The 24,027-nt window shown below is 38.5% G+C and overlaps 56 pseudogenes; all 56 read right to left on the bottom strand.

The window, feature by feature from the left end:
- Window positions 1-663: 663 nt before the first annotated feature.
- On the bottom strand, window positions 664-782 carry LOC149704236 (5S ribosomal RNA; annotated as a pseudogene).
- Window positions 783-914: 132 nt separating this feature from the next.
- Window positions 915-1,033, bottom strand: LOC149704237 (5S ribosomal RNA; annotated as a pseudogene).
- Window positions 1,034-1,423: 390 nt separating this feature from the next.
- LOC149704238 (5S ribosomal RNA) lies at window positions 1,424-1,542 on the bottom strand (annotated as a pseudogene).
- Window positions 1,543-1,683: 141 nt separating this feature from the next.
- Window positions 1,684-1,802, bottom strand: LOC149704239 (5S ribosomal RNA; annotated as a pseudogene).
- Window positions 1,803-1,942: 140 nt separating this feature from the next.
- LOC149704240 (5S ribosomal RNA) lies at window positions 1,943-2,061 on the bottom strand (annotated as a pseudogene).
- Window positions 2,062-2,448: 387 nt separating this feature from the next.
- On the bottom strand, window positions 2,449-2,567 carry LOC149704241 (5S ribosomal RNA; annotated as a pseudogene).
- A 141-nt stretch (window positions 2,568-2,708) lies between these two features.
- On the bottom strand, window positions 2,709-2,827 carry LOC149704242 (5S ribosomal RNA; annotated as a pseudogene).
- A 399-nt stretch (window positions 2,828-3,226) lies between these two features.
- Window positions 3,227-3,345, bottom strand: LOC149704243 (5S ribosomal RNA; annotated as a pseudogene).
- Window positions 3,346-3,912: 567 nt separating this feature from the next.
- On the bottom strand, window positions 3,913-4,031 carry LOC149704244 (5S ribosomal RNA; annotated as a pseudogene).
- Window positions 4,032-4,170: 139 nt separating this feature from the next.
- LOC149704245 (5S ribosomal RNA) lies at window positions 4,171-4,289 on the bottom strand (annotated as a pseudogene).
- A 131-nt stretch (window positions 4,290-4,420) lies between these two features.
- LOC149704246 (5S ribosomal RNA) lies at window positions 4,421-4,539 on the bottom strand (annotated as a pseudogene).
- Window positions 4,540-4,679: 140 nt separating this feature from the next.
- On the bottom strand, window positions 4,680-4,791 carry LOC149704247 (5S ribosomal RNA; annotated as a pseudogene).
- A 1,099-nt stretch (window positions 4,792-5,890) lies between these two features.
- LOC149704248 (5S ribosomal RNA) lies at window positions 5,891-6,009 on the bottom strand (annotated as a pseudogene).
- Window positions 6,010-6,915: 906 nt separating this feature from the next.
- LOC149704249 (5S ribosomal RNA) lies at window positions 6,916-7,034 on the bottom strand (annotated as a pseudogene).
- A 906-nt stretch (window positions 7,035-7,940) lies between these two features.
- Window positions 7,941-8,059, bottom strand: LOC149704250 (5S ribosomal RNA; annotated as a pseudogene).
- Window positions 8,060-8,200: 141 nt separating this feature from the next.
- On the bottom strand, window positions 8,201-8,319 carry LOC149704251 (5S ribosomal RNA; annotated as a pseudogene).
- A 1,188-nt stretch (window positions 8,320-9,507) lies between these two features.
- On the bottom strand, window positions 9,508-9,626 carry LOC149704252 (5S ribosomal RNA; annotated as a pseudogene).
- A 137-nt stretch (window positions 9,627-9,763) lies between these two features.
- LOC149704253 (5S ribosomal RNA) lies at window positions 9,764-9,882 on the bottom strand (annotated as a pseudogene).
- Window positions 9,883-11,057: 1,175 nt separating this feature from the next.
- On the bottom strand, window positions 11,058-11,176 carry LOC149704254 (5S ribosomal RNA; annotated as a pseudogene).
- Window positions 11,177-11,571: 395 nt separating this feature from the next.
- LOC149704255 (5S ribosomal RNA) lies at window positions 11,572-11,690 on the bottom strand (annotated as a pseudogene).
- A 363-nt stretch (window positions 11,691-12,053) lies between these two features.
- On the bottom strand, window positions 12,054-12,171 carry LOC149704256 (5S ribosomal RNA; annotated as a pseudogene).
- Window positions 12,172-12,311: 140 nt separating this feature from the next.
- Window positions 12,312-12,430, bottom strand: LOC149704257 (5S ribosomal RNA; annotated as a pseudogene).
- Window positions 12,431-12,570: 140 nt separating this feature from the next.
- On the bottom strand, window positions 12,571-12,689 carry LOC149704258 (5S ribosomal RNA; annotated as a pseudogene).
- A 393-nt stretch (window positions 12,690-13,082) lies between these two features.
- LOC149704259 (5S ribosomal RNA) lies at window positions 13,083-13,201 on the bottom strand (annotated as a pseudogene).
- A 140-nt stretch (window positions 13,202-13,341) lies between these two features.
- On the bottom strand, window positions 13,342-13,460 carry LOC149704260 (5S ribosomal RNA; annotated as a pseudogene).
- A 140-nt stretch (window positions 13,461-13,600) lies between these two features.
- Window positions 13,601-13,719, bottom strand: LOC149704261 (5S ribosomal RNA; annotated as a pseudogene).
- A 140-nt stretch (window positions 13,720-13,859) lies between these two features.
- LOC149704262 (5S ribosomal RNA) lies at window positions 13,860-13,978 on the bottom strand (annotated as a pseudogene).
- Window positions 13,979-14,118: 140 nt separating this feature from the next.
- Window positions 14,119-14,237, bottom strand: LOC149704263 (5S ribosomal RNA; annotated as a pseudogene).
- Window positions 14,238-14,637: 400 nt separating this feature from the next.
- On the bottom strand, window positions 14,638-14,756 carry LOC149704264 (5S ribosomal RNA; annotated as a pseudogene).
- A 142-nt stretch (window positions 14,757-14,898) lies between these two features.
- Window positions 14,899-15,017, bottom strand: LOC149704265 (5S ribosomal RNA; annotated as a pseudogene).
- A 140-nt stretch (window positions 15,018-15,157) lies between these two features.
- Window positions 15,158-15,276, bottom strand: LOC149704266 (5S ribosomal RNA; annotated as a pseudogene).
- Window positions 15,277-15,415: 139 nt separating this feature from the next.
- On the bottom strand, window positions 15,416-15,534 carry LOC149704267 (5S ribosomal RNA; annotated as a pseudogene).
- A 785-nt stretch (window positions 15,535-16,319) lies between these two features.
- Window positions 16,320-16,438, bottom strand: LOC149704268 (5S ribosomal RNA; annotated as a pseudogene).
- A 394-nt stretch (window positions 16,439-16,832) lies between these two features.
- LOC149704269 (5S ribosomal RNA) lies at window positions 16,833-16,951 on the bottom strand (annotated as a pseudogene).
- Window positions 16,952-17,092: 141 nt separating this feature from the next.
- On the bottom strand, window positions 17,093-17,211 carry LOC149704270 (5S ribosomal RNA; annotated as a pseudogene).
- A 142-nt stretch (window positions 17,212-17,353) lies between these two features.
- LOC149704271 (5S ribosomal RNA) lies at window positions 17,354-17,472 on the bottom strand (annotated as a pseudogene).
- Window positions 17,473-17,612: 140 nt separating this feature from the next.
- Window positions 17,613-17,731, bottom strand: LOC149704272 (5S ribosomal RNA; annotated as a pseudogene).
- Window positions 17,732-17,870: 139 nt separating this feature from the next.
- Window positions 17,871-17,989, bottom strand: LOC149704273 (5S ribosomal RNA; annotated as a pseudogene).
- A 786-nt stretch (window positions 17,990-18,775) lies between these two features.
- Window positions 18,776-18,894, bottom strand: LOC149704274 (5S ribosomal RNA; annotated as a pseudogene).
- A 393-nt stretch (window positions 18,895-19,287) lies between these two features.
- LOC149704275 (5S ribosomal RNA) lies at window positions 19,288-19,406 on the bottom strand (annotated as a pseudogene).
- Window positions 19,407-19,547: 141 nt separating this feature from the next.
- On the bottom strand, window positions 19,548-19,666 carry LOC149704276 (5S ribosomal RNA; annotated as a pseudogene).
- Window positions 19,667-20,060: 394 nt separating this feature from the next.
- LOC149704277 (5S ribosomal RNA) lies at window positions 20,061-20,179 on the bottom strand (annotated as a pseudogene).
- Window positions 20,180-20,308: 129 nt separating this feature from the next.
- On the bottom strand, window positions 20,309-20,427 carry LOC149704278 (5S ribosomal RNA; annotated as a pseudogene).
- Window positions 20,428-20,567: 140 nt separating this feature from the next.
- Window positions 20,568-20,679, bottom strand: LOC149704279 (5S ribosomal RNA; annotated as a pseudogene).
- Window positions 20,680-20,819: 140 nt separating this feature from the next.
- On the bottom strand, window positions 20,820-20,938 carry LOC149704280 (5S ribosomal RNA; annotated as a pseudogene).
- Window positions 20,939-21,079: 141 nt separating this feature from the next.
- LOC149704281 (5S ribosomal RNA) lies at window positions 21,080-21,198 on the bottom strand (annotated as a pseudogene).
- Window positions 21,199-21,327: 129 nt separating this feature from the next.
- Window positions 21,328-21,446, bottom strand: LOC149704282 (5S ribosomal RNA; annotated as a pseudogene).
- Window positions 21,447-21,587: 141 nt separating this feature from the next.
- LOC149704283 (5S ribosomal RNA) lies at window positions 21,588-21,706 on the bottom strand (annotated as a pseudogene).
- A 129-nt stretch (window positions 21,707-21,835) lies between these two features.
- LOC149704284 (5S ribosomal RNA) lies at window positions 21,836-21,954 on the bottom strand (annotated as a pseudogene).
- Window positions 21,955-22,083: 129 nt separating this feature from the next.
- Window positions 22,084-22,202, bottom strand: LOC149704285 (5S ribosomal RNA; annotated as a pseudogene).
- Window positions 22,203-22,331: 129 nt separating this feature from the next.
- LOC149704286 (5S ribosomal RNA) lies at window positions 22,332-22,450 on the bottom strand (annotated as a pseudogene).
- Window positions 22,451-22,830: 380 nt separating this feature from the next.
- LOC149704287 (5S ribosomal RNA) lies at window positions 22,831-22,949 on the bottom strand (annotated as a pseudogene).
- Window positions 22,950-23,090: 141 nt separating this feature from the next.
- On the bottom strand, window positions 23,091-23,209 carry LOC149704288 (5S ribosomal RNA; annotated as a pseudogene).
- A 129-nt stretch (window positions 23,210-23,338) lies between these two features.
- Window positions 23,339-23,457, bottom strand: LOC149704289 (5S ribosomal RNA; annotated as a pseudogene).
- Window positions 23,458-23,586: 129 nt separating this feature from the next.
- Window positions 23,587-23,705, bottom strand: LOC149704290 (5S ribosomal RNA; annotated as a pseudogene).
- Window positions 23,706-23,834: 129 nt separating this feature from the next.
- On the bottom strand, window positions 23,835-23,953 carry LOC149704291 (5S ribosomal RNA; annotated as a pseudogene).
- Between the last annotated feature and the right edge of the window lie 74 nt (window positions 23,954-24,027).

The raw sequence follows: 24,027 nt of genomic DNA on the forward strand, positions 1-24,027 counted from the left end.
CTAACGGATTCATTAAATCCTGAAATTTTTGGTCTCGTGACATCATGAACAAAGTTAGGTTACATAGAGACCTAGCTTTGCGCGTGCTGAAAACCGATGCTGTAATAGAGTATATACAGAATAAACTGTCGTTCGAGATAGGGAGTTGCCTATCCATTAGAGTGAAAACTCCTCACGGGTATTCTTTATCCATGCCTTAACCATAAAACATTTTTTTCCTGTTTCCGTTCCGTTTCCATAAAATCGTTCATTAGCTCTTCCGTTTCCGTTATATAGATCTTTCTTCCTTCCGATTCCGTTTTAAGCCGGCGGAACGGAACGGACTCAGCGGAAAGCGGAAAAAATTCCGTTCCGTGCAGCTCTCTAGGTGGAATTTAAAAGAGGAAACAAAAGAGAAAAAGCCAACGGCACGCACGCAGTGTTCCTAAGTGGTTTCACTCCCAAGTACTAACTGCGCTCGACGCTGCTTAACTTCTGTGATCGGAAGAAAACCGTTGTTTTCAGCGTGATATTGCCATTGCCGAGAGAACTAGTACGTAATTCGAATTTAAAACTAATTAGACAAATTACCCTTCCTGCATCTTTTTAAAAAAATATGTAAATGAAAACATTTCCCTTTTTTCATATCTAGTGGAATTTAAAAGTGGAAAACAAAAGTGAAAATGCCAACGTCACGCAGTGTTCCTAAGTGGTCTCCCTCCCAAGTACTGACTGCGCTCGACGCTGCTTAACTTCGGTAATCGAACGAGAACTGGTGTTTTCAGCGTGATATGGAAGTTACCGAGAATACTAGTTTATAATTCGAATTTAAAACAAATAAGTAAATTAACCTTCATCTTTTTAAAACAATAAAAAAAAATATGTTTGCTTTTTTCATATATGGTGGAATTTAAAAGAGGAAACCAAAGTGAAAAAGCCAACGGCACGCAATGTTCCTAAGTGGTCTCCCTCCCAAGTACTGACTGCGCTCGACGCTGCTTAAATTCGGTGATCGGACGAGAACCGGAGTTTTCAGCGTGATATGGAAGTTGCCGAGAGTAATAGTTTATAATTCGAATTTTAAACTAATTAGACAAATTAGCCTTCTTGCATCTTTTTAAGACAAAAACTTAATGAAAAAAATTCCCTTTTTTCATATCTGGTGGAATTTGAAGGAGGAAACAAAAGTGAAATAGTCAACGGCACGCAGTGTTCCTAAGTGGCCCAAGTACTGACTGCGCTCGACGCTGCTAACTTCAGTGATCGGACGAGAACCGTTGTTTTCAGCGTGATATTGCCATTGCCGAGAGAACTAGTACATAATTCGAATTTAAATCTAATTAGTCAAATTACCCTTCCTGCATCTTTTTAAAAAATGACTAAATGAAAACATTTCCCTTTTTTCATATCTGGTGGAATTTTAAAGAGGAAACAAAAGTGAAATAGCCAACGGCACGCAGTGTTCCTAAGTGGTCTCCCACCCAAGTACTGACTGCGCTCGACGCTGCTTAACTTCGGTGATCGGACGACAATCAGTGTTTTAAGCGTCATATGGGCGTTGCCGAGAGAACTAGTTAATAATTCGAATTTTAAACTAATTAGACAAATAAGCCTTCCTGCATCTTCTTAAAACAATAACAGAATGAAAACATGTTCGCTTTTTTCATATCTGGTGGAATTCAAAAGAGCAAACAAAAGTGAAAAAGCCAACGGTTCGCCGTGTTCCTAAGTAATCTCCCTCCAAAGTACTGACTGCGCTCGACGCTGCTTAACTTCAGTGATCGGACGAGAACCGTTGTTTTCAGCGTGATATTGCCATTGCCGAGAAAACTAGTACATAATTCGAATTTAAAACTAATTAGACAAATTACCCTTCCCGCATCTTTTTAAAAAAATAACTAAATGAAAAATTTTCCTTTTTTCATATCTGGTGGAATTTAAAAGTGGAAAACAAAAGTGAAAATGCCAACGGCACGCGGTGTTCCTAAGTGGTCTCCCTCCCAAGTACTGACTGCGCTCGACGCTGCTTAAATTCGGTGATCGGACGAGAACCGGAGTTTTCAGCGTGATATGGAAGTTGCGGAGAGTACTAGTTTATAATTCGAATTTTAAACTAATTAGACAAATTAGCCTTCCTGCATCTTTTTAAAACAAAAACTTAATGAAAAAATTTCCCTTTTTTCATATCTGGTGGAATTTAAAAGAGGAAACAAAAGTGAAATAGTCAACGGCACGCAGTGTTCCTAAGTGACCCAAGTACTGAGTGAGCTCGACGCTGCTTAACTTCTGTGATCGGACGAGAATTGTTGTTTTCAGCGTGATATTGCCATTGCCGAGAGAACTAGTTAATAATTCGAATTTCAAACTAATTAGACAAATTACCCTTCATCTTTTTAAAAATATAAAAAAAGAAAATATGTTTGCTTTTTCTTATCGGGTGGAATTTAAAAGAGGAAACAAAAGTGAAAAAGCCAACGGCACGCAGTGTTCCTAAGTGGTCTCCCACACAAGTACTGACTGCGCTTGACGCTGCTTAACTTCGGTGATCGGACGAGAACCAGTGTTTTAAGCGTCATATGGGCGTTGCCGAGAAAACTAGTTAATAATTCGAATTTTAAACTAATTAGACAAATTAGCCTTCCTGCATCTTCTTAAAACAATAACAAAAAGAAAACATGTTCGCTTTTTTCATATCTGGTGGAATTAAAAAGAGCAAACAAAAGTGAAAAAGCCAACGGTTCGCCGTGTTCCTAAGTAATCTCCCTCCAAAGTACTGACTGCGCTCGACGCTGCTTAACTTCAGTGATCGGACGAGAACCGTTGTTTTCAGCGTGATATTGCCATTGCCGAGAGAACTAGTACATAATTCGAATTTAAAACTAATTAGACAAATTACCCTTCCCGCATCTTTTTAAAAAAATAACTAAATGAAAAATTTTCCTTTTTTCATATCTGGTGGAATTTAAAAGTGGAAAACAAAAGTGAAAATGCCAACGGCACGCGGTGTTCCTAAGTGGTCTCCCTCCCAAGTACTGACTGCGCTTTACGCTGCTTAAATTCGGTGATCGGACGAGAACCGGAGTTTTCAGCGTGATATGGAAGTTGCGGAGAGTACTAGTTTATAATTCGAATTTTAAACTAATTAGACAAATTAGCCTTCCTGCATCTTTTTAAAACAAAAACATAATGAAAAATTTTCCCTTTTTTCATATCTGGTGGAATTTAAAAGAGGAAACAAAAGTGAAATAGTCAACGGCACGCAGTGTTCCTAAGTGGTCTCCCACACAAGTACTGACTGCGCTCGACGCTGCTTAACTTCAGTGATCGCACGAGAACCGTTGTTTTCAGCGTGATATTGCCATTGCCGAGAGAACTAGTTAATAATTCGAATTTAAAACTAATTAGTCAAATTACCCTTCCTGCATCTTTTTAAAAAAATAACTAAATGAAAACATTTCCCTTTTTTCATATCTGGTGGAATTTAAAAGAGGAAACAAAAGTGAAATAGTCAACGGCACGCAGTGTTCCTAAGTGGTCTCCCACCCAAGATCTGACTGCGCTCGACGCTGCTTAACTTCGGTGATCGGACGACAATCAGTGTTTTAAGCGTCATATGGGCGTTGCCGAGAGAACTAGTACATAATTCGAATTTAAAACTAATTAGACAAATTACCCTTCCTGCATCTTTTTAAAAAATAACTAAATGAAAAAGTTTCCTGTACTGACTTCGCTCGACGCTGCTTAAATTCGGTGATCGGACGAGAACCGGTGTTTTCAGCGTGATATGGAAGTTGCCGAGAGTGCTAGTTTATAATTCGAACTTAAAACAAATGGGACAAATTAACCTTCATCTTCTTAAAACAATAACAAAAAGAAAACATGTTCGCTTTTTTCATATCTGGTGGAATTCAAAAGAGCAAACAAAAGTGGAAAAGCCAACGGTTCGCCGTGTTCCTAAGTAATCTCCCTCCAAAGTACTGACTGCGCTCGACGCTGCTTAACTTCAGTGATCGGACGAGAACCGTTGTTTTCAGCGTGATATTGCCATTGCCGAGAGAACTAGTACATAATTCGAATTTAAAACTAATTAGACAAATTACCCTTCCCGCATCTTTTTAAAAAATAACTAAATGAAAAATTTTCCTTTTTTCATATCTGGTGGAATTTAAAAGTGGAAAACAAAAGTGAAAATGCCAACGGCACGCGGTGTTCCTAAGTGGTCTCCCTCCCAAGTACTGACTGCGCTCGACGCTGCTTAAATTCGGTGATCGGACGAGAACCGGAGTTTTCAGCGTGATATGGAAGTTGCCGAGAATACTAGTTTATAATTCGAATTTAAAACAAATTAGTAAATTAACCTTCATCTTTTTAAAACAATAAAAAAAAATATGTTTGCTTTTTTCATATATGGTGGAATTTAAAAGAGGAAACAAAAGTGAAAAGCCAACGGCACGCAATGTTCCTAAGTGGTCTCCCTCGCAAGTACTGACTGCGCTCGACGCTGCTTAAATTCGGTGATCGGACGAGAACCGGAGTTTTCAGCGTGATATGGAAGTTGCCGAGAGTACTAGTTTATATTTCGAATTTTAAACTAATTAGACAAATTAGCCTTCCTGCATCTTTTTAAGACAAAAACTTAATGAAAAAATTTCCCTTTTTTCATATCTGGTGGAATTTAAAAGAGGAAACAAAAGTGAAATAGTCAACGGCACGCAGTGTTCCTAAGTGACCCAAGTACTGACTGCGCTCGACGCTGCTTAACTTCAGTGATCGGACGAGAACCGTTGTTTTCAGCGTGATATTGCCATTGCCGAGAGAACTAGTACATAATTCGAATTTAAAACCAGGAGCAGATGATAAAGGAGTCTCGGATGCTAGCTTCCATAATGTAGAGGGCAATGGGATCCGCGAACGTCACGGTTATTAACCAAAATCATTACGCCAGTGCCACCTCTCGTATGAAATTTGAGCTTTATTTTCCAACCAATAGCGTGGCTGCAAAGTCTCGAAAGGAGATCTGGGAAATCGCGTCTGGAGCCTCTCTTTGAAAAAACGTATCTTCTGCTTATAATAGCCTAGGCTTACCGAGTATTAGAGTTAAAAAATGGATTTCAACGGCTTTTTAATCTTTTTTTAGACTAAAAATGATAATGAAAAGCCCAGCGAGTAACGTATGTACACTATTAAAAAACTAAAATGTATTTCAGTGCCAAATTTTTTTAAATTTATTCTTGAATTAATGGCGAATTCCACTGGGTCCTCCCGGAGCGCTCCCATGGAGCAATAAACATGGGAGGAGTAATTAGGGTCTCTTATTTTTATTGCTCCATGGGAGCGCTCCGGGAGGACCCAGTGGAATTCGCCATAAATGATAGCTACAAGAGGTTGGGAAAAGAAATCACTCACGATATTTTAAAACCCAAAAAGTAAGAGACAGTGATTTCGTTTCCAACCTCTTGTAGCAGTCAATTAATTCCTACCTTTAAGGTCACAAAATGTAGTCTTATCTTTTATCTTAATACCAACGATTACAGCTGTTTGAATAAAGTAATTATATTGTGTATATTTATGTCGCAATCGGGTAAGACGAACCTAAGTAGCCACCGTTAGTCCGTTATTAAAAAAAATTCCCAGCAGACTTTGGTGCCAGATATAATCCACCAAAAGCATCGTCTGCTATAATGTCTGATAGCGCCTCTATGGGAAACGATACCGCTACAGCTGTGACGTACGCGGGTCCCATTGCCCTCTATATTGTGGAAGCTAGCGTCCGAGACTCCTTTGTCATCTGCTCCTGTTAAAACTAATTAGTCAAATTACCCTTCCTGCATCTTTTTAAAAAATAACTAAATGAAAACATTTCCCTTTTTTCATATCTGGTGGAATTTAAAAGAGGAAACAAAAGTGAAATAGTCAACGGCACGCAGTGTTCCTAAGTGGTCTCCCACCCAAGTACTGACTGCGCTCGACGCTGCTTAACTTTGGTGATCGGACGACAATCAGTGTTTTAAGCGTCATATGGGCGTTGCCGAGAGAACTAGTTAATAATTCGAATTTTAAACTAATTAGACAAATAAGCCTTCCTGCATCTTCTTAAAACAATAACTAAAAGAAAACATGTTCGCTTTTTTCATATCTGGTGGAATTCAAAAGAGCAAGCAAAAGTGAAAAAGCCAACGGTTCGATGTGTTCCTAAGTAATCTCCCTCCAAAGTACTGACTGCGCTCGCCGCTGCTTAACTTCAGTGATCGGACGAGAACCGTTATTTTCAGCGTGATATTGCCATTGCCGAGAGAACTAGTACATAATTCGAATTTAAAACTAATTAGACAAATTACCCTTCCTGCATCTTTTTAAAAAAATAACTAAATGAAAAATTTTCCTTTTTTCATATCTGGTGGAATTTAAAAGTGGAAAACAAAAGTGAAAATGCCAACGGCACGCGGTGTTCCTAAGTGGTCTCCCTCCCAAGTACTGACTGCGCTCGACGCTGCTTAAATTCGGTGATCGGACGAGAACCGAAGTTTTCAGCGTGATATGGAAGTTGCGGAGAGTACTAGTTTATAATTCGAATTTTAAACTAATTAGACAAATTAGCGTTCCTGCATCTTTTTAAAACAAAAACTTAATGAAAAAATTTCCCTTTTTTCATATCTGGTGGAATTTAAAAGAGGAAACAAAAGTGAAATAGTCAACGGCACGCAGTGTTCCTAAGTGACCCAAGTACTGACTGCGCTCGACGCTGCTTAACTTCTGTGATCGGACGAGAATCGTTGTTTTCAGCGTGATATTGCCATTGCGGAGAGAACTAGTTAATAATTCGAATTTAAAACTAATTAGACAAATTACCCTTCATCTTTTTAAAAATATAAAAAAAGAAAATATGTTTGCTTTTTCTTATCTGGTGGAATTTAAAAGAGGAAACAAAAGTGAAAAAGCCAACGGCACGCAGTGTTCCTAAGTGGTCTCCCACACAAGTACTGACTGCGCTCGACGCTGCTTAACTTCGGTGATTGGACGAGAACCAGTGTTTTAAGCGTCATATGGGCGTTGCCGAGAGAACTAGTTAATAATTAGAATTTTAAACTAATTAGACAAATTAGCCTTCCTGCATCTTCTTAAAACAATAACAAAAAGAAAACATGTTCGCTTTTTTCATATCTGGTGGAATTAAAAAGAGCAAACAAAAGTGAAAAAGCCAACGGTTCGCCGTGTTCCTAAGTAATCTACCTCCAAAGTACTGACTGCGCTCGACGCTGCTTAACTTCAGTGATCGGACGAGAACCGTTGTTTTCAGCGTGATATTGAAATTGCCGAGAGAACTAGTACATAATTCGAATTTAAAACTAATTAGACAAATTACCCTTCCTGCATCTTTTTAAAAAAATAACTAAATGAAAAATTTTCCTTTTTTCATATCTGGTGGAATTTAAAAGTGGAAAACAAAAGTGAAAATGCCAACGGCACGCGGTGTTCCTAAGTGGTCTCCCTCCCAAGTACTGACTGCGCTCGACGCTGCTTAAATTCGGTGATCGGACGAGAACCGAAGTTTTCAGCGTGATATGGAAGTTGCGGAGAGTACTAGTTTATAATTCGAATTTTAAACTAATTAGACAAATTAGCGTTCCTGCATCTTTTTAAAACAAAAACTTAATGAAAAAATTTCCCTTTTTTCATATCTGGTGGAATTTAAAAGAGGAAACAAAAGTGAAATAGTCAACGGCACGCAGTGTTCCTAAGTGACCCAAGTACTGACTGCGCTCGACGCTGCTTAACTTCTGTGATCGGACGAGAATCGTTGTTTTCAGCGTGATATTGCCATTGCCGAGAGAACTAGTTAATAATTCGAATTTAAAACTAATTAGACAAATTACCCTTCATCTTTTTAAAAATATAAAAAAAGAAAATATGTTTGCTTTTTCTTATCTGGTGGAATTTAAAAGAGGAAACAAAAGTGAAAAAGCCAACGGCACGCAGTGTTCCTAAGTGGTCTCCCACACAAGTACTGACTGCGCTCGACGCTGCTTAACTTCGGTGATTGGACGAGAACCAGTGTTTTAAGCGTCATATGGGCGTTGCCGAGAGAACTAGTTAATAATTAGAATTTTAAACTAATTAGACAAATTAGCCTTCCTGCATCTTCTTAAAACAATAACAAAAAGAAAACATGTTCGCTTTTTTCATATCTGGTGGAATTCAAAAGAGCAAACAAAAGTGAAAAAGCCAACGGTTCGCCGTGTTCCTAAGTAATCTCCCTCCAAAGTACTGACTGCGCTCGACGCTGCTTAACTTCAGTGATCGGACGAGAACCGTTGTTTTCAGCGTGATATTGCCATTGCCGAGAGAACTAGTACATAATTCGAATTTAAAACTAATTAGACAAATTACCCTTCCTGCATCTTTTTAAAAAATAACTAAATGAAAACATTTCCCTTTTTTCATATATGGTGGAATTTAAAAGAGGAAACAAAAGTGAAATAGTCTACGGCACGCAGTGTTCCTAAGTGGTCTCCCACCCAAGTACTGACTGCGCTCGACGCTGCTTAACTTCGGTGATCGGACGACAATCAGTGTTTTAAGCGTCATATGGGCGTTGCCGAGAGAACTAGTTAATAATTCGAATTTTAAACTAATTAGACAAATAAGCCTTCCTGCATCTTCTTAAAACAATAACAAAAAGAAAACATGTTCGCTTTTTTCATATCTGGTGGAATTCAAAAGAGCAAACAAAAGTGAAAAAGCCAACGGTTCGCCGTGTTCATATATATATATATATATATATATATATATATATATATATATATATCTCCCTCCAAAGTACTGACTGCGCTCGACGCTGCTTAACTTCAGTGATCGGACGAGAACCGTTGTTTTCAGCGTGATATTGCCATTGCCGAGAGAACTAGTACATAATTCGAATTTAAAACTAATTAGACAAATTACCCTTCCCGCATCTTTTTAAAAAAATAACTAAATGAAAAATTTTCCTTTTTTCATATCTGGTGGAATTTAAAAGTGGAAAACAAAAGTGAAAATGCCAACGGCACGCGGTGTCCCTCCCAAGTACTGACTGCGCTCGACGCTGCTTAAATTCGGTGATCGGACGAGAACCGGAGTTTTCAGCGTGATATGGAAGTTGCGGAGAGTACTAGTTTATAATTCGAATTTTAAACTAATTAGACAAATTAGCCTTCCTGCATCTTTTTAAAACAAAAACTTAATGAAAAAATTTCCCTTTTTTCATATCTGGTGGAATTTAAAAGAGGAAACAAAAGTGAAATAGTCAACGGCACGCAGTGTTCCTAAGTGACCCAAGTACTGACTGCGCTCGACGCTGATTAACCTCTGTGATCGGACGAGAATCGTTGTTTTCAGCGTGATATTGCCATTGCCGAGAGAACTAGTTAATAATTCGAATTTAAAACTAATTAGACAAATTACCCTTCATCTTTTTAAAAATATAAAAAAAGAAAATTTGTTTACTTTTTCTTATCTGGTGGAATTTAAAAGAGGAAACAAAAGTGAAAAAGCCAACGGCACGCAGTGTTCCTAAGTGGTCTCCCACACAAGTGCTGACTGCGCTCGACGCTGCTTAACTTCGGCGACCGGACGAGAACCAGTGTTTTAAGCGTCATATGGGCGTTGCCGAGAGAACTAGTTAATAATTCGAATTTAAAACTAATTAGACAAATTACCCTTCATCTTTTTAAAACAATAACAAAAAGAAAACATGTTCGCTTTTTTCATATCTGGTGGAATTAAAAAGAGCAAACAAAAGTGAAAAAGCCAACGGTCCGCCGTGTTCCTAAGTAATCTCCCTACAAAGTACTGACTGCGCTCGACGCTGCTTAACTTCAGTGATCGGACGAGAACCGTTGTTTTCAGCGTGATATTGCCATTGCCGAGAGAACTACTACATAATTCGAATTTAAAACTAATTAGTAAATTTTCCTTCCTGCATCTTTTTAAAAAAAATAACTAAATGAAAACATTTCCCTTTTTTCATATCTGGTGGAATTTAAAAGAGGAAACAAAAGTGAAATAGTCAACGGCACGCAGTGTTCCTAAGTGGTCTCCCACCCAAGAACTGACTGCGCTCGACGCTGCTTAACTTCGGTGATCGGACGACAATCAGTGTTTTAAGCGTCATATGGGCGTTGCCGAGAGAACTAGTTAATAATTCGAATTTTAAACTAATTAGACAAATAAGCCTTCCTGCATCTTCTTAAAACAATAACAAAAAGAAAACATGTTCGCTTTTTTCATATCTGGTGCAATTAAAAAGAGCAAACAAAAGTGAAAAAGCCAACGGTTCGCCGTGTTCCTAAGTAATCTCCCTCCAAAGTACTGACTGCGCTCGACTCTGCTTAACTTCAGTGATCGGACGAGAACCGTTGTTTTCAGCGTGATATTGCCATTGCCGAGAGAACTAGTACATAATTCGAATTTAAAACTAATTAGTCAAATTACCCTTCCTGCATCTTTTTAAAAAAATAACTAAATGAAAACATTTCCCTTTTTTCATATCTGGTGGAATTTAAAAGAGGAAACAAAAGTGAAATAGTCAACGGCACGCATTGTTCCTAAGTGGTCTCCCACCCAAGAACTGACTGCGCTCGACGCTGCTTAAATTCGGTGATCGGACGACAATCAGTGTTTTAAGCGTCATATGGGCGTTGCCGAGAGAACTAGATAATAATTCGAATTTTAAACTTATTAGACAAATAAGCCTTCCTGCATCTTCTTAAAACAATAAAAAAAAGACATGTTCGCTTTTTTCATATCTGGTGGAATTAAAAAGAGCAAACAAAAGTGAAAAAGCCAACGGTTCGCCGTGTTCCTAAGTAATCTCCCTCCAAAGTACTGACTGCGCTCGACGCTGCTTAACTTCAGTGATCGGACGAGAACCGTTGTTTTCAGCGTGATGTTGCCATTCCCGAGAGAACTAGTACATAATTCGAATTTAAAACTAGTTAGACAAATTACCCTTCCTGCATCTTTTTAAAAAAATAACTAAATGAAAAATTTTCCTTTTTTCATATCTGGTGGAATTTAAAAGTGGAAAACAAAAGTGAAAATGCCAACGGCACGCGGTGTTCCTAAGTGGTCTCCCTCCCAAGTACTGACTGCGCTCGACGCTGCTTAAATTCGGTGATCGGACGAGAACCGGTGTTTTCAGCGTGATATGGAAGTTGCCGAGAGTGCTAGTTTAAAATTCGAATTTAAAACAAATGGGACAAATTAACCTTCATCATTTTAAAACAATAAAAAAAGAAAATATGTTTGCTTTTTTCTTATCTGGTGGAATTTAAAATAGGAAACAAAAGTGAAAAGCCAACGGTACGCAGTGTTCCTAGGTAATCTCCCTCCCAAGTTCTGACTGCGCTCAAGGCTGCTTAACTTCAGTGATCGGACGAGAACCGTAGCTTTCAGCGTGATATTGCCGTTGCCGAGAGAACTAGTTAATAATTCGAATTTAAAACTAATTAAACAAATTAGCCTTCCTGCATCTTCTTAAAAGAATAACAAAAAGAAAACATGTTCGCTTTTTTCATATCTGGTGGAATATAAAAGAGGAAACAAAAGAGAAAAAGCCAACAGTATGCAGTGCCCCTTAGAGGTCTCCCTCCCAAGTACTGACTGCGCTCGACGCTGCTTAACTACGGTGATCGGACAATAACCGGTGTTTTCAGCGTGATATGGCCGTTGCCAAGAGAAGTAGTTAATAATTCGAATTTAAAACTAATTGGACAAATTAGCCTTCCTGCATCTTTTTAAAACAATAACTAAATGAAAAAATTAAATCTGGTGGAATTTAAAAGAGGAAACAAAAGAGAAAAAGCCAACAACACGCAGTGTTCCTTAGTGGTCTCCCTCCCAAGTACTGACTGCGCTCGACGCTGCTTAACTTCGGTGATAGAACGAGAACCGGTGTTAACGAGAGTAATAGTTTATAATTCGAATTTAAAACAAATAAGTAAATTAACCATCATCTTTTTAAAACAATGAAAAAAGAAAATATGTTTGCTTTTTTCATATCTGGTGGAATTTAAAAGGGGAAACAAAAGTGAAAAAGCCAACGGCACGAGTGTTCCTAAGTGGTCTCCCTCCCAAGTACTGACTGCGCTCGACGCTGCTTAAATTCGGTGATCGCACGAGAACCGTTGTTTTCAGCGTTATATGGCCTTTGCCGAGAGAACTAGTTAATAATTCGAATTTAAAACTAATTAGACAAATTCCCCTTTCTGCATCTTTTTAAAACAATAACTTAATTAAAAAATTTCCCTTTCTTCACATCTGGTGGAATTTAAAAGAGGAAACAAAAGTGAAATAGTCAACGGCACGCAATGTTCCTAAGTGGTCTCCCACCCAAGTACTAACTGCGATCGACGCTGCTTAACTTCTGTGATCGGACGAGAACCGTTGTTTTCAGCGTGATATTGCCATTGCCGAGAGAATTATTTAATAATTCGAATTTAAAACTAATTTCACAGATTAGCCTTCCTGCATCTTTTTAAAACCATAACTTAATGAAAACATTTCCCTTTTTTCATATCTGGTGGAATTTAAAAGAGGAAACAAAAGTGAAATAGTCAACGTCACGCAGTGTTCCTAAGCGGTCTCCCACCCAAGTACTGACTGCGCTCGACGCTGCTTAACTTCGGTGATCGGACAAGAACCAGTGTTTTCAGCGTGATATGGCCGCTGCCGAGAGAACTAGATAATATTTCGAATTTAAAACTAATTGGACAAATAAGCCTTCCTGCATCTTTTTAAAAAAAAAACTAAATGAAAAAATTTCCCTTTTTTCATATCTGGTGGAACTTAAAAAAGGAAAACAAAAGTGAAAAAGCCAACGGCACGCAGTGGTGGTCTCCCTCCCAAGTACTGACTGCGCTCGACGCTGCTTAACTTCGGTGATCAGACGTGAACCAGTGTTTTCAGCGTCATATGGCCGTTGCCGAGAGAACTAGTTAATAATTCGAATTTTAAACTAATTAGAAAAATTAGCCTTCCTGCATCTTTTTAAAACAAAAACTTAATGAAAAAATTTCCCTTTTTTCATACCTGGTGGAATTTAAAAGAGGAAACAAAAGTGAAATAGTCAACGTTACGCAGTGTTCCTAAGTGGTCTCCCACCCAATTACTGACTGCGCTCGACGCTGCTTAACTTCGGTGATCAGACGTGAACCAGTGTTTTCAGCGTCATATGGCCGTTGCCGAGAGAACTAGTTAATAATTCGAATTTTAAACTAATTAGAAAAATTACCCTTCCAGCATCTTTTTAAAACAAAACTTAATGAAAAAATTTCCCTTTTTTCATACCTGGTGGAATTTAAAAGAGGAAAACAAAAGTGAAAAACCAAACAGCACGCAGTGTTCCTAAGTGGTCTCCCTCCCAAGTACTGACTGCGCTCGACGGTGCTTAACTTCGGTGATCGGACGAGAACCGGTGTTTTCAGCGTGATATGGCCGTTGCCGAGAGAACTAGTTAATAATTCGAATTTAAAACTAATTAGACAAATTAGCCTTCCTGCATCTTTTTAAAACAAAAACTTAATGAAAAAAGTTCCCTTTTTTCATATCTGGTGGAATTTAAAAGAGGAAACAAAAGTGAAATAGTCAACGGCACGCTGTGTTCCTAAGTGGTCTCCCACCCAAGGACTGACTGCGCTCGACGCTGCTTAACTTCGGTGTTCGGAGGAGAACCAGTGTTTTCAGCGTCATATGGCAGTTGCCGAGAGAACTAGTTAATAATTCGAATTTTAAACTAATTTGACAAATTAGCCTTCCTGCATCTTTTTAAAACAATAAATAAATGAAAAAATTTCCCTTTTTTCATATCTGGTGGAATTTAAAAGAGGAAACAAAAGTGAAATTGTCAACGGCACGCAGTGTTCCTAAGTGGTCTCCCTCTCAAGTACTAACTGCGATCGAAGCTGCTTAACTTCTGTGATCGGACGAGAACCGTTGTTTTCAGCGTGATATTGCCATTGCCGAGAGAATTATTTAATAATTCGAATTTAAAACTAATTTGACAGATTAGCCTTCCTGCATCTTTTTAAAACAATAACTTAATGAAAACATTTCCCTTTTTTCATATCTGGTGGAATTTAAAAGAGGAAACGAAAGTGAGATAGTCAACGTCACGCAGTGTTCCTAAGTGGTCTCCCACCCAAGTACTGACTGCGCTCGACGCTGCTTAACTTCGGTGATCGGACAAGAACCAGTGTTTTCAGCGTGATATGGCCGCTGCCGAGAGAACTAGGCAATATTTCGAATTTAAAACTAATTGGACAAATTAGCCTTCCTGCATCTTTTTAAAAAAATAACTAAATGAAAAAATTTCCCTTTTTTCATATCTGGTGGAATTTAAGAGAGGAAACAAAAGTGAAATAGTCAACGTTAGGCAGTGTTCCTAAATGGTCTCCCACCCAATTACTGACTGCGCACGACGCTGCTTAACTTCGGTGATCAGACGAGAACCAGTGTTTTCAGCGTCATATGGCCGTTGCCGAGAGAACTAGTTAATAATTTGAATTTTAAACTAATTAGAAAAATTAGCCTTCCTGCATCTTTTTAAAACAAAAACTTAATGAAAAAATTTCCGTTTTTTCATACCTGGTGGAATTTAAAAGAGGAAAACAAAAGTGAAAAACCAAACAGCACGCAGTGTTCCTAAGTGGTCTCCCTCCCAAGTACTGACTGCGCTCGACGCTGCTTAACTTCGGTGATCGGACGAGAACCGGTGTTTTCAGCGTGATATGGCCGTTGCCGAGAGAAGATGTTAATTATTTGAATTTAAAACTAATTGTACAAATTAGCCTTCCTGCATCTTTTTAAAAAAAATAACTAAATGAAAAAAATTCCCTTTTTTCGTATCTGGTGGAATTTAAAAGTGGAAAACAAAAGTGAAAAAGCCAACGGCACGCAATGTTCCTAAGTGGTCTTCCACCCAAGTACTGACTTCTCTCGACGCTGCTTAACTTCGTTGATCGGACGAGAACCGGTGTTTTCAGCGTCATATGGCCGTTGCCGAGAGAACTCTTTAATAATTCGAATTTTAAACTAATAAGACAAATTAGCCTTCCTGCATCTTTTTAAAACAAAAACTTAATGAAAAAAATTCCCTTTTTTCATATCTGGTGGAATTTAAAAGAGGAAACAAAAGTGAAATAGTCAACGGCACGCAGTGTTCCTAAGTGGTCTCCCACCCAAGTGCTGACTGCGCTCGACGCTGCTTAACTTCGGTGTTCGGACGAGAACCAGTGTTTTCAGCGTCATATGGCAGTTGCCGAGAGAACTAGTTAATAATTCGAATTTTAAACTAATTTGACAAATTAGCCTTCCTGCATCTTTTTAAAACAATAAATAAATGAAAAATTTCCCTTTTTTCAAATCTGGTGGAATTTAAAAGAGGAAACAAAAGTGAAATAGTCAACATCACGCAGTGTTCCTAAGTGGTCTCCCACCCAAGTATTGACTGCGCTCGACGCTGCTTAACTTCGGTGATCGGACAAGAACCAGTGCTTTCAGCGTGATATGGCCGCTGCCGAGTGAACTAGTTAATATTTCGAATTTAAAACTAATTGGACAAATTAGCCTTCCTGCATCTTTTTAAAAAAATAACTAAATGAAAAAATTTCCCTTTTTTCATTTCTGGTGGAATTTAAAAGTGGAAAAGAAAAGTGTAAAAGCCAACGGCACGCAGTGGTGGTCTCCCTCCCAAGTACTGACTGCGCTCGACGCTGCTTAACTTCGGTGATGGGACGAGAACCGTTGTTTTCAGCGTGATATGGCCAATGCCGAGAGAACTTGATAATAATTCGAATTTAAAACTAATTAGACAAATTAGCCTTCCTGCATCTTTTTAAAACAACAACTTAATGATAAAATTTCCCTTTTTTCATACCTGGTGGAATTTAAAAGAGGAAACAAAAGTAAAATAGTCAACGATTACAGCTGTTTGAATAAAGTAATTATATTGTGTATATTTATGTCGCAATCGGGTAAGACGAACCTCAGTAGCCACCGTTAGTCCGTTATTAAAAAAAAATTCCCAGCTGACTTTGGTGCCAGATATAATCCACCAAAAGCATCGTCTGCTATAATGTCTGATAGCGCCTCTATGGGAAACGATACCGCTACAGCTGTGACGTACGCGGGTCCCATTGCCCTCTATATTGTGGAAGCTAGCGTCCGAGACTCCTTTGTCATCTGCTCCTGTTAAAACTAATTAGTCAAATTACCCTTCCTGCATCTTTTAAAAAATAACTAAATGAAAACATTTCCCTTTTTTCATATCTGGTGGAATTTAAAAGAGGAAACAAAAGTGAAATAGTCAACGGCACGCAGTGTTCCTAAGTGGTCTCCCACCCAAGTACTGACTGCGCTCGACGCTGCTTAACTTCGGTGATCGGACGACAATCAGTGTTTTAAGCGTCATATGGGCGTTGCCGAGAGAAATAGTTAATAATTCGAATTTTAAACTAATTAGACAAATTACCCTTCCTGCATTTTTTTTTAAAAATAAGTAAATGAAAAATTTTCCTTTTTTCATATCTGGTGGAATTTAAAAGTGGAAAACAAAAGTGAAAATTCCAACGGCACGCGGTGTTCCTAAGTTGTCTCCCTCCCAAGTACTGACTGCGCTCGACGCTGCTTAAATTCGGTGATCGGACGAGAACCGGTGTTTTCAGCGTGATATGGAAGTTGCCGAGAGTGCTAGTTTATAATTCGAATTTAAAGCAAATGGGACAAATTAACCTTCATCATTTTAAAACAATAAAAAAAGAAAATATGTTTGCTTTTTTCTTATCTGGTGGAATTTAAAATAGGAAACAAAAGTGAAAAGCCAACGGTACGCAGTGTTCCTAGGTAATCTCCCTCCCAAGTACTGACTGCGCTCAAGGCTGCTTAACTTCAGTGATCGGACGAGAACCGTAGCTTTCAGCGTGATATTGCCGTTGCCGAGAGAACTAGTTAATAATTCGAATTTAAAACTAATTAAACAAATTAGCCTTCCTGCATCATCTTAAAAGAATAACAAAAAGAAAACATGTTCGCTTTTTTCATATCTGGTGGAATATAAAAGAGGAAACAAAAGAGAAAAAGCCAACGGTATGCAGTGCCCCTTAGAGGTCTCCCTCCCAAGTACTGACTGCGCTCGACGCTGCTTAACTTCGGTGATCGGACGAGAACCGGTGTTTTCAGCGTGATATGGCCGTTGCCGAGAGAAGATGTTAATTATTTGAATTTAAAACTAATTGTACAAATTAGCCTTCCTGCATCTTTTTAAAAAAAATAACTAAATGAAAAAAATTCCCTTTTTTCGTATCTGGTGGAATTTAAAAGTGGAAAACAAAAGTGAAAAAGCCAACGGCACGCAATGTTCCTAAGTGGTCTTCCACCCAAGTACTGACTTCTCTCGACGCTGCTTAACTTCGTTGATCGGACGAGAACCGGTGTTTTCAGCGTCATATGGCCGTTGCCGAGAGAACTCTTTAATAATTCGAATTTTAAACTAATAAGACAAATTAGCCTTCCTGCATCTTTTTAAAACAAAAACTTAATGAAAAAAATTCCCTTTTTTCATATCTGGTGGAATTTAAAAGAGGAAACAAAAGTGAAATAGTCAACGGCACGCAGTGTTCCTAAGTGGTCTCCCACCCAAGTGCTGACTGCGCTCGACGCTGCTTAACTTCGGTGTTCGGACGAGAACCAGTGTTTTCAGCGTCATATGGCAGTTGCCGAGAGAACTAGTTAATAATTCGAATTTTAAACTAATTTGACAAATTAGCCTTCCTGCATCTTTTTAAAACAATAAATAAATGAAAAATTTCCCTTTTTTCAAATCTGGTGGAATTTAAAAGAGGAAACAAAAGTGAAATAGTCAACATCACGCAGTGTTCCTAAGTGGTCTCCCACCCAAGTATTGACTGCGCTCGACGCTGCTTAACTTCGGTGATCGGACAAGAACCAGTGTTTTCAGCGTGATATGGCCGCTGCCGAGTGAACTAGTTAATATTTCGAATTTAAAACTAATTGGACAAATTAGCCTTCCTGCATCTTTTTAAAAAAATAACTAAATGAAAAAATTTCCCTTTTTTCATTTCTGGTGGAATTTAAAAGTGGAAAAGAAAAGTGAAAAAACCAACGGCACGCAGTGGTGGTCTCCCTCCCAAGTACTGATTGCGCTCGACGCTGCTTAACTTCGGTGATGGGACGAGAACCGTTGTTTTCAGCGTGATATGGCCAATGCCGAGAGAACTTGATAATAATTCGAATTTAAAACTAATTAGACAAATTAGCCTTCCTGCATCTTTTTAAAACAACAACTTAATGATAAAATTTCCCTTTTTTCATACCTGGTGGAATTTAAAAGAGGAAACAAAAGTAAAATAGTCAACGATTACAGCTGTTTGAATAAAGTAATTATATTGTGTATATTTATGTCGCAATCGGGTAAGACGAACCTCAGTAGCCACCGTTAGTCCGTTATTAAAAAAAAATTCCCAGCTGACTTTGGTGCCAGATATAATCCACCAAAAGCATCGTCTGCTATAATGTCTGATAGCGCCTCTATGGGAAACGATACCGCTACAGCTGTGACGTACGCGGGTCCCATTGCCCTCTATATTGTGGAAGCTAGCGTCCGAGACTCCTTTGTCATCTGCTCCTGTTAAAACTAATTAGTCAAATTACCCTTCCTGCATCTTTTTAAAAAATAACTAAATGAAAACATTTCCCTTTTTTCATATCTGGTGGAATTTAAAAGAGGAAACAAAAGTGAAATAGTCAACGGCACGCAGTGTTCCTAAGTGGTCTCCCACCCAAGTACTGACTGCGCTCGACGCTGCTTAACTTCGGTGATCGGACGACAATCAGTGTTTTAAGCGTCATATGGGCGTTGCCGAGAGAAATAGTTAATAATTCGAATTTTAAACTAATTAGACAAATTACCCTTCCTGCATTTTTTTTAAAAATAACTAAATGAAAAATTTTCCTTTTTTCATATCTGGTGGAATTTAAAAGTGGAAAACAAAAGTGAAAATTCCAACGGCACGCGGTGTTCCTAAGTTGTCTCCCTCCCAAGTACTGACTGCGCTCGACACTGCTTAAATTCGGTGATCGGACGAGAACCGGTGTTTTCAGCGTGATATGGAAGTTGCCGAGAGTGCTAGTTTATAATTCGAATTTAAAGCAAATGGGACAAATTAACCTTCATCATTTTAAAACAATAAAAAAAGAAAATATGTTTGCTTTTTTCTTATCTGGTGGAATTTAAAATAGGAAACAAAAGTGAAAAGCCAACGGTACGCAGTGTTCCTAGGTAATCTCCCTCCCAAGTACTGACTGCGCTCAAGGCTGCTTAACTTCAGTGATCGGACGAGAACCGTAGCTTTCAGCGTGATATTGCCGTTGCCGAGAGAACTAGTTAATAATTCGAATTTAAAACTAATTAAACAAATTAGCCTTCCTGCATCATCTTAAAAGAATAACAAAAAGAAAACATGTTCGCTTTTTTCATATCTGGTGGAATATAAAAGAGGAAACAAAAGAGAAAAAGCCAACGGTATGCAGTGCCCCTTAGAGGTCTCCCTCCCAAGTACTGACTGCGCTCGACGCTGCTTAACTTCGGTGATCGGACGAGAACCGGTGTTTTCAGCGTGATATGGCCGTTGCCGAGAGAAGATGTTAATTATTTGAATTTAAAACTAATTGTACAAATTAGCCTTCCTGCATCTTTTTAAAAAAAATAACTAAATGAAAAAATTCCCTTTTTTCGTATCTGGTGGAATTTAAAAGTGGAAAACAAAAGTGAAATAGTCAACATCACGCAGTGTTCCTAAGTGGTCTCCCACCCAAGAACTGACTTCTCTCGACGCTGCTTAACGTCTGTGATCGGACGAGAACCGTTGTTTTCAGCGTGATATTGCATTGCCGAGAGAACTAATTAATAATTCGAATTTAAAACTAATTAGACAAATTACCCTTCATCTTTTAAAAATTTTAAAAAAGAAAATATGTTTGCTTTTTACTTATCTGGTGGAATTTAAAAGAGGAAACAAAAGAGAAAAAGCCAACGGCACGCAGTGTTGCTTAGTGGTCTCCCGCCCAAGTACTGACTGCGCTCGACGCTGCTTAACTTCGGTGATCGGACGAGAACCGTTGTTTTCAGCGTGCCATTGCCATTGCCGAGACAACTAGGTAATAATTCGAATTTTAAACTAATTAGTCAAATTAGCCTTCCTGCATCTTTTTAAAACAATAACTAAATGAAAAAATTATATCTGGTGGAATTTAAAAGAGGAAACAAAAGAGAAAAAGCCAACGGCACGCAGTGTTCCTTAGTGGTCTCCCGCCCAAGTACTGACTGGGCTCGACGCTGCTTAACTTCGGTGATCGGACGAGAACCGTTGTTTTAAGCGTGATATGGCCATTGCCGAGAGAACTAGTTAATAATTCGAATTTTAAACTAATTAGACAAATTAGCCTACCTGCATCTTTTTAAAAGAATAAATAAATGAAAAAATTCCCTTTTTTCATATCTGGTGGAATTTAAAAGTGGAAAACAAAAGTGAAAAAGACAACTGCACGCAGTTTTGGTCTCCCGCTTAAGTACTGACTGCGCTCGACGCTGCTTAACTTCGGTGATCGGACGAGAACCGTTGTTTTCAGCGTGATATGGCCATTGCCGAAAGAACTAGTTAATAATTCGAATTTAAAACTAATTAGACAAATTAGCCTTCCTGCATCTTTTTAAATAAATAACTTAATGAAAAAATTTCCCTTTTTTCAAATCTGGTGAAATTTAAAATAGGAAACAAAAGTGAAATAGTCAACGGCACGCAGTGTTCCTAAGTGGTCTCCCACCCAAGTACTGACTGCGCTCGACGCTGCTTAACTTCGGTGATCGGACGAGAACCAGTGTTTTCAGCGTCATATGGCCGTTGCCGAGAAAACTAGTTAATAATTCGAATTTAAAACTAATTAGACAAATTAGCCTTCCTGCATCTTTTTAAAACAATAAATAAATGAAAAAATGTCCCTTTTTTCATATCTGGTGGATTTTAAAAGAGGAAAACAAAAGTGAAATAGTCAACGGCACGCAGTGTTCCTAAGTGGTCTCCCACCCAAGTACTGACTGCGCTCGACGCTGCTTAATTTCGGTGATCGGACGAGAACCGTTGTTTTCAGCGTGATATGGCCATTGCCGAGTGAAGTAGTTAATAATTCGAATTTAAAACTAATTAGACAAATTAGCCTTCCTGCATCTTTTTAAAACAATAACTAAATGAAAAAATTATATCTGGTGGAATTTAAAAGAGGAAACAAAAGAGAAAGAGCCAACGGCACGCAGTGTTCCTTAGTGGTCTCCCTCCCAAGTACTGACTGCGCTCGACGCTGCTTAACTTCGGTGATCGGACGAGAACCGTTGTTTTAAGCGTGATATGGCCATTGCCGAGAGAACTAGTTAATAATTCGAGTTTAAAACTAATTAGACAAATTAGCCTTCCTGCATCTTTTTAAAACAATAAATAAATGAAAAAATTTCCCTTTTTTCATATCTGGTGGATTTTAAAAGAGGAAAACAAAAGTGATATAGTCAACGGCACGCAGTTTTCCTAAGTGGTCTCCCACCCAAGTACTGACTGCGCTCGACGCTCCTTAACTTCGGTGATCGGACGAGAACCGTTGTTTTCAGCGTGATATGGCCATTGCCGAGAGAAGTAGTTAATAATTCGAATTTAAAACTAATTAGACAAATTAGCCTTCCTGCATCTTTTTAAAACAATAACTAAATGAAAAAATTATATGTGGTGGAATTTAAAAGAGGAAACAAAAGAGAAAAAGCCAACGGCACGCAGTGTTCCTTAGTGGTCTCCCGCCCAAGTACTGACTGCGCTCGACGCTGCTTAACTTCGGTGATCGGACGAGAACCGTTGTTTTCAGCGTGCCATTGCCATTGCCGAGACAACTAGGTAATAATTCGAATTTTAAACTAATTAGTCAAATTAGCCTTCCTGCATCTTTTTAAAACAATAACTAAATGAAAAAATTATATCTGGTGGAATTTAAAAGAGGAAACAAAAGAGAAAAAGCCAACGGCACGCAGTGTTCCTTAGTGGTCTCCCGCCCAAGTACTGACTGGGCTCGACGCTGCTTAACTTCGGTGATCGGACGAGAACCGTTGTTTTAAGCGTGATATGGCCATTGCCGAGAGAACTAGTTAATAATTCGAGTTTAAAACTAATTAGACAAATTAGCCTTCCTGCATCTTTTTAAAACAATAACTAAATGAAAAAATTATATCTTGTGGAATTTAAAAGAGGAAACAAAAGAGAAAAAGCCAACGGCACGCAGTGTTCCTTAGTGGTCTCCCTCCCGAGTACTGACTGCGCTCGACGCTGCTTAACTTCTGTGATCGGACGAGAACCGTTTTTTTCAGCGTGCTATTGCCATTGCCGAGAGAACTAGTTAATAATTCGAATTTTAAACTAATTAGACAAATTAGCCTTCCTGCATCTTTTTAAAACAATAAATAAATGAAAAAAATTCCCTTTTTTCATATCTGGTGGAATTTAAAAGTGGAAAACAAAAGTGAAAAAGCCAACGGCACGCAGTTTTGGTCTCCCGCCCAAGTACTGACTGCGCTCGACGCTGCTTAATTCGATGATCGGACGAGAACCGTTGTTTTCAGCGTGATATGGCCATTGCCGAGAGAACTAGTTAATAATTCGAATTTAAAACTAATTAGACAAATTAGCCTTCCTGCATCTTTTTAAAATAATAACTAAATGAAAAAATTATATCTGGTGGAATTTAAAAGAGGAAACAAAAGAGAAAAGCCAACGGCACGCAGTGTTCCTTAGTCGTCTCCCTCCCAAGTACTGACTGCGCTCGACGCTGCTTAACTTCGGTGATCGGACGAGAACCGTTGTTTTAAGCGTGATATGGCCATTGCCGAGAGAACTAGTTAATAATTCGAGTTTAAAACTAATTAGACAAATTAGCCTTCCTGCATCTTTTTAAAACAATAAATAAATGAAAAAATTTCCCTTTTTTCATATCTGGTGGATTTTAAAAGAGGAAAACAAAAGTGATATAATCAACGGCACGCAGTGTTCCTAAGTGGTCTCCCACCCAAGTACTGACTGCGCTCGACGGTCCTTAACTTCGGTGATCGGACGAGAACCGTTGTTTTCAGCGTGATATGGCCATTGCCGAGAGAAGTAGTTAATAATTCGAATTTAAAACTAATTAGACAAATTAGCCTTCCTGCATCTTTTTAAAACAATAACTAAATGAAAAAATTATATCTGGTGGAATTTAAAAGAGGAAACAAAAGAGAAAAAGCCAACGGCACGCAGTGTTCCTTAGTGGTCTCCCGCCCAAGTACTGACTGCGCTCGACGCTGCTTAACTTCGGTGATCGGACGAGAACCGTTGTTTTCAGCGTGCCATTGCCATTGCCGAGACAACTAGGTAATAATTCGAATTTTAAACTAATTAGTCAAATTAGCCTTCCTGCATCTTTTTAAAACAATAACTAAATGAAAAAATTATATCTGGTGGAATTTAAAAGAGGAAACAAAAGAGAAAAAGCCAACGGCACGCAGTGTTCCTTAGTGGTCTCCCGCCCAAGTACTGACTGGGCTCGACGCTGCTTAACTTCGGTGATCGGACGAGAACCGTTGTTTTAAGCGTGATATGGCCATTGCCGAGAGAACTAGTTAATAATTCGAGTTTAAAACTAATTAGACAAATTAGCCTTCCTGCATCTTTTTAAAACAATAACTAAATGAAAAAATTATATCTTGTGGAATTTAAAAGAGGAAACAAAAGAGAAAAAGCCAACGGCACGCAGTGTTCCTTAGTGGTCTCCCTCCCGAGTACTGACTGCGCTCGACGCTGCTTAACTTCTGTGATCGGACGAGAACCGTTTTTTTCAGCGTGCTATTGCCATTGCCGAGAGAACTAGTTAATAATTCGAATTTTAAACTAATTAGACAAATAAGCCTTCCTGCATCTTTTTAAAACAATA

The sequence above is a fragment of the Phalangium opilio genome, unplaced genomic scaffold, assembly GCF_054372755.1.
Source record: "Phalangium opilio isolate 3A_F unplaced genomic scaffold, DU_Popi_V2 ptg000017l_1, whole genome shotgun sequence".
In the NCBI taxonomy this organism is placed as follows: domain Eukaryota; kingdom Metazoa; phylum Arthropoda; class Arachnida; order Opiliones; family Phalangiidae; genus Phalangium; species Phalangium opilio.